This window comes from Enhydra lutris, unplaced genomic scaffold (genome assembly GCF_002288905.1).
Source record: "Enhydra lutris kenyoni isolate GAN:26980312 unplaced genomic scaffold, ASM228890v2 scaffoldscaffold13, whole genome shotgun sequence".
NCBI classification, from domain to species: Eukaryota; Metazoa; Chordata; class Mammalia; order Carnivora; family Mustelidae; genus Enhydra; species Enhydra lutris.
This window is the reverse complement of record NW_019154097.1, coordinates 37,077,829-37,084,142: the sequence shown is the minus strand read 5'-3', so window position 1 is coordinate 37,084,142 and position 6,314 is coordinate 37,077,829. Positions and strand designations below refer to the sequence as shown.

Genomic DNA, 6,314 nt, shown 5'->3' with positions numbered 1-6,314 from the left:
GGGCTGCACACTCCAAACCTTTGGGGCTGGCCAGACCCTGAGAAGACCCCTCCACTCTCTTGCTTGGGGGGGTGGGGTCAGAGGGAGGGGGGTCTGTAAGCACCCCCATTCCCTGGCTCTCTGCCTCTGCAGGGTGGGCCCTTGGTCCCAACCTCCAGCTGTGGGGGGTCACCTCTGGAATCCAGCCCCCCCCACGACACCTGAGGGCCGGCCCCTAGCTACTTGCCTCCCTCTTGGGTCCTCTGTGTCTTTATGAGCTCGTAACTTAACAAAGAAACTCATTACGGTCATTTTAATGGGGCTTCCAAGGGGCCAAAAGCAAACACACATGGATGGTTTGTCCCCAGTTGGTCCCTAATTGCCCAGTCAGCCTGGCTCTGAGCTCTGACCAGTCCTGCAGAGAAAGGAGGGCGCCTGGAAGCCCGGGGTCCTGTGTCTGGGGAGGGAGGTGCCAGACCTGTCTCTCCTTCCTTCCTTCTGCTCCCTTCCCGGGTGTTCCAGGCCAGACCCTTGGGAAATGTCCGTGCCCCCATCTCAGGAGGCTTGCGGTTTGGAGGACCAGAATGGTGGGGTTCCAGGGGCTTTGGGGCCTGGGGACTTGCGTGGAGGCCTGCTGTGCTACACTAAGTGACAGCCGCCCACCCCCGCCGTGTGCTTCAGTCTTTCCCCCCAGATGGGTTAGGGCCACTGGTGCGGGGGCCCCACACCAAGGGGAAGGTGAAAGCCGTGCACGGGAACCCAGGGCCCAGTGCCTCCAGCATCCCTCCCTCTCCCACGGAGCTGACCCAGTGATTTGGAAATTAGGGAAAGGACTCGCTGTCCTTCCTTCAGGGCAGCACGGAAGAATGCGCTCTGAAAAGAACCCCACCCTGAGGCCACAGAGGGCTGGAGAGGAGGAGGCCCGGCTGAGCTTCAGGCAGAACCGTGGGAGGAGGGGCTCTAGGATGCAGGGTTTCCATGGCAACCATAGCTGTGGGGAACTACAGGGCAGAGGCTCATGGAACAGACCCCATGTGGGCGAGGGTGAGGGTTGGTCGGGTGGGGGCGGGCAAGAGGTGTGGCCCCTTCTCCTGATTTCCTAGGCCCCGCTCTGCTGCTGGACCGAGAGCCAGACCTTGTGGGGGGACCCCACGGAGGCAGGCGGCTCCTCTTGGCTGCCTTCCTGGCGACCAGGTCCAGGTGTAGGTCTCGTCAACACGGGGAAGGGGCACTGGGTGCTTCCTGAGATCTCCTATGCCGGTGGCCCCGGGGAGCTGGCTGCGTCCTCGCTCGGCCCTAAGTCCTGTGCCCCCCATAGCTTCCCACCCAGCTTCCTGTGCCGGCCGCTGCCTTCCCTGAGTCCCTGTTCTCACTGTGCCCAGGCCATGGGCCCCTGAGCACCCCGCCATCCTCCCTCCCCACCCCATGCCTTGGAACATGTCCCTCTAGCCTGCCTGGCCACCCGAGGCCTGGGTGGGGGTGACTGCATGTGAGGGCAGAGACAGGGCAGCAACTGGGGTTCTTTTTCTGTGACACCTGGCGGTAGATGGGGCCTTGGAGTCTGGCTCCCACAGACGCAGGTGCACGTGTGGGGGGGGGCCCATGAGAATGAGGGGGTCCCACGGGACCAAGCCTCCTCCTGATGTGACACGCGGCTCCCAGGTGGTGAGCACCCAGCACTCGAGGGCCAAGCCTGGGGGAGTGAGGAAGGGGAGGGGAGGTGGGTACTGAGGGTGGAGGCCCCTCCTGCAGGGCGCAGGGCCCTGGGGATTCCTCTCATTCCAGCCAGGGCTCCAGGCCCCTTGCTAGCAGGCTGACCCAGTCCCTCAGCCTCTGGTGTCCCCAGACACGCCCAGCCCTCCCCCCACGGCCCCCCCACCCCGGTCTTGCTGCCTGAGAAGGGCCCCGCCTCTGCCCAGACCTCCAAGCCAGGCAGGAGGGGTCGGGCCAGGGAGGTGGGACATCAGCTTGGGAGCAAGTCTCCCCGTGACAGCTGTCCCTTGCAAAGCGTGTGATGTGTTCTAGGCCTGTGCCAAGGGCTCCCCAGCAGCCCGTCACTCTCCAGGCTTGTGTTTGGAAGAGGAGAGAGACCCAGGGGAAGGCTGGGGCCCAAGCTTGTGAGTTGCTACGCTGTGCTGGGCCTGCTTCCTGGCTCGTCCCCTGCTCTGGGGGGCGACATCAGCATGGGTCTGTGGTGTCCCAAGGTGCACACTGTCCCTGCATTCTAGACAGGCAGGGTCCCCACGGACAGAGGTTTTTTCTCGCGTGACGACTCTGCTCCAGGAGCCGCTCCCACCCCCAGGACCCCAGGTGCTCTGCTTCCCCTGGACAAGGGGGAAAGGGGTAGCGAGAGCCTGGTCAAGGAGCCGCGGCGTACCCACAGACGAATGTCACACAGCCCTGCCCCCAGTCACGTCTGCGCAGACGTCTTTGTGAGGCCTGGGTAGAGCTTGTGAGCTAATGGTACGCGGCAAGAAGGCCACAAAACCACGTGACCTGAGTCACTCAGCAGCTGTTGTAAGGAAGCACTGGGAAGTGAGGGTAGTGGGGGTCCCCAAAAGACACCCACCTGGTGTCAATGTGACCCAGTTGGAAAAAAGGTCTTTGCAGGCGTACTTAAGTGCAGGACCTCGGGATGAGACCGTCCTGGGGTCGGCGGCGCTGCGTCTGATGGCCTATCCTTTCAGAGAAGGGGACAGGCCCTTTGAGGACGGAGCGGAGGTGGAGGGACGCCTGGAGCCCCAGGGGCTGGGACAGGCAGGGAGGACACTGCCCCGGAGCCTCAGGAGGGAGTGCGGCCCCAGGACACCTGGACTCTGCCGGAGCCGAGAGAGAACAACGTTGTTCTCAGCACCCTGGCCCCGGAGACACCACAGAGGGCTTCGCCCCATGTCAGCGGAGCCTGGCGGGTGCTCACAGCGCCTCACCCACTGTCCTGTCACATCACTACCCCATGGCCACTGGGACAGGTGCCAAAGGGGCAGGGAGCTTGGCCAAGGTCGCGGGGCCGAAGGGCTGGGGGTGGCTTTTAGCCCCGGTGGAACTCCTGGAATGAGGAACTGTGGGCAGGGAAAACCCGCTGCCTTTTCTGTTTGCCTTCGGGGGCTTCCTTGGGTCGGTTGGGGCAGGACGTCTCCTCTCTTTCTCCGTCCAGTGTTTGCTCACGTTTTGATGCCCCTCCCCTCACACACACCAGCATGGGAACCCGGAGCCCCCAGACTCCGCTGCAAGGGTCAGCCCTCCCTCTCTCTCCATGTCTCCGTCTCTGTCTCTGTGTCTCCCTCTCTCTCCACATCCCCACGTCTGCCAGGCCCAGGCTGGGGACACAGATGGGTGGGGCATCACCGAGGCTGAGCCGCACAGACTGACCTGTCGTCGCCGCCAGGTGCATGTGTCCCGCCTCCCGAGGCTCCGGGGGCGTGAGCAGCCAACCAGCCAGGGCCACAGGAATGCCGCGTGGCTGGCTGTCGTGGATGTCGTGGGTGGTGAGTAGCCTCCCTCGGACCTCCAGCTATTTCCTGGGCATGCGGTCCCGGGGGTGGGCAGATAGACCGTTTCCTGCCAGCTCCCCTCTGCCTGTGCCCATGCAGCCGAACACCCGCCCGACAGACCCCACCCGACAGACCGACCCGGCAGACCCCACTCTCTGAGGACTTTTGGAGGGCCTGAGGAGAGAGGAAATGGCTGCGGGGTGACCCATGAGGGTCTCGGGGCCACGGGAGCAGGCACTCGCCCGGCAACTGTGTGGGACAGTAAGTTCCTTCTCCGGGTCATGAGATCGTTGGGAACACAGTACACCTGAGTGATCTGCTCTGGCCGTGCTCCAGCTCCCACTGGGCCCTTCGGGAACAGCCTTGCTGCAGGGGTGGGAGTGGAAGGAGGCGGGGGTGGGGGGGTCTGGGAGACCACGGGCGAAGAGCGGCCACGCCGGCCACAGGGACATCCCCATCACCCCCGGCCTCAGCCAACACCCAGGGGGCCGCACACCCTGCTGAAGCCCGTATGCCCGTCTGCTCGCCCTCGGATCCTCCAGGCAACCTGGACGCCCTCTGCCGGTCTGGCCTTCATCCTGGGCCCGTGGGGAGCCTGGAGAGCCCACCAGGTCTCCCCACTTCCAGGGGCTCAGAAAGAACCCTGCAACTATCCATCGTCATCTCCCGCCAGGCATGTCCTGGGGACAGATGCAAAGGACAGATCCAGGAAGGGGTGAGGCAGGAGACCAGGGTGTGATGCCGTCCGTGCCCCAGCAGCCCAGTCCCCCTGGCCCAGTTGGGAGACCCAGGACGCCACTGCTCTGTGTGCTCGCCTGTACAACAGGAGGGGTGTGCCGGCGAGGCAGGGTGCCAGAAAGGCTGAGTGGTGAAGGGCAGGGCAGGCACGTGGCAGGTGCCCTCGGAGGGAGGTAGCACCGTGGCTGACGCGTGCTGAGAGGAACGCCCGGGCCCTCAGGATGCCGTGTGTCAGCCCTCGAGACCGGGTGCCTCCCAGACCGGGGTCAGCGTTGCTGCCTGTGCCTACCCCTCACGTTCCGCTCAGGGATGTGTCTGGGCAGGAAATCGCTTTCCTTCCCTCTAACGCTCCTTTGGGAATGAGGCCCATTAGGGATGGGTGGGTGGGTGGGTGGATGGAGGGAGGGAGGGCATGTGCTTACGGCCTCCCGTGGGAGCGCTCTGTCGGCTGGTGCTCCTGGCATCATGAAGTGGGGAGGCAGTTACAAGGCAGAATGTAAAGACATGCTCCTCCGTCTCTGGGGAGGCTGGGGAGGGTGAGCAGAGCAAATGGGGGAAGACGGGACCAGCGGGAGGCCGGCGGTGACAGAAGGCTGGTGCCCTCCAGAAGCTCCTCCCAGCCCAGACCTGTCACCCTGGAGCCCCTGCTCTCCGTGGACCAGTGATGTGCTCCCTCTCACAGGTGCGGGGCTGTGTAGGCAATGCACACTGGCCTGTCGCCTGGTGGCAGCCCTCATCACGGGCCATCTCCCTGCACGGGTTCTCTGGGCAGGAGAGAGGAGTCGGGTCCAGCCAGGACCCAGGACCACCATCGGGGCCCAGTGGGGACCAGGCCCAACCACCCAGGCAGAGTGCTCCCAGTGCTGGTGCTCCCTGAGCTCTCAGCTACCACGAACAGTGAGGAGCAGCATCCACTCCCCCGTGGGCCTTCACGGTCCCTGCAGGAGCGAGCCACTGAACCCTATTCCTGGGTGGCAGAACTGGGGCTCAGAGAAGGAGAACAGCTTGTGGCAGGTGACCCGGTGCAGGGGACAGGGGGCAGTCCTGCCGGGCCTGCCAGCCTGAGCTGTGGACCAGCTCACTGCACAGCACCCCCAGAGGGTCCCGGCTCCCCCAGGAAGCTCTGATAAAAAGCAGAGACTCTCCCAGCCCAGGGACCCTGGCTCCCCAGTCTGCCTGTTCCCAGGAAGGAAAACAAGGTGCTTTCCCCGCAGTGACCGCTACAGGGGGCGGCGCATTATTCCCCTATTCTGCCATTCACATCCCGTCACTCTGAGGGCCTTCTTGGCACCAGGCCCCCCGGCTGTAGACCCAGGGGACCCACAGGAGCTAGCAGCTGCGGCCTCCTGGGGACGCTGAGCTCCGGTCTGGCAGAGGTGGGGCCCCGGCCTCAGAGTGACGCCCGCTTGGGAGGCACCCCAAGGATGCAGGCCTTGGGCTGTGGCAGATAAGGGTGGCGGCCCCGCCCACAGCCCCCCCAACCCCCCAGCCAGCAGCCTGGCCCCAGCCGGGGAGCGAGGCCTTGCCCAGCTCCTGTGGTCACGGGGGAGGGCGAGTGGGATGAGCTGCCAGGCCGCCCAGGCTTTGGGCACAGATGGTTCTCATTCCCGCTGCCTCTCTTCCGTAGGAAAAACAAACTAGCCCCGGGCCAACAGGCTCTTTTCTATCTTCTGTTTACTTTGGTTGCCATTGGCCTCTGCCTGTGGGCTGCGTTCTGCTGAGGGTCCCGCTGGAGGCCCTGGCATTTCCCTGACCTTAGGGCAGCTCTCCTGGGAAAGTGGCCCACTTCCTGCTCCCAGAGTTGTTGCTGTCCCGTTGGGCCTCAGCGACTCTTCCAGGGTCCGGAGTCCCCCGGCTGCACCAGGAAGGCTGGGACTGAGAACCAGGAAGGCTGGGACTGAGAACTGCAGGACAGAACCAGGTGAGACCCAGGTGTGCCCAAGGGGCCTTCTGCGTGCCCGCACCCCCTCCCCGCAGACGCTGCCCTGGGGAAAGGCCCCGAAAGCCCTGCAGAGCCCAGAGTGGGAGGCCGCGGGGTAAGGTGTCAGCCGGCAGGGCTCGCAGGCATCCACAGAGGGGCCCAGCGGGGACACAGGAGGGCGATGG

General features: G+C 64.7%; 1 protein-coding gene across 2 annotated transcripts in view; it reads left to right on the top strand.

The window, feature by feature from the left end:
- The first annotated feature begins 3,610 nt into the window (after positions 1-3,610).
- LOC111146434 (G protein signaling modulator 1) overlaps positions 3,611-6,314 on the top strand; it is a 30,834-nt gene continuing 28,130 nt past the window's right edge. The window contains exon 1 of one of the 2 annotated variants that reach the window (XM_022501990.1): positions 3,611-3,731. The gene's annotated coding sequence lies outside the window, so the exon portion shown is untranslated. Of the gene's footprint in view, positions 3,732-5,718; positions 6,130-6,314 lie in introns of those variants that run through there. The other variant, XM_022501989.1, reaches the window with a different exon arrangement.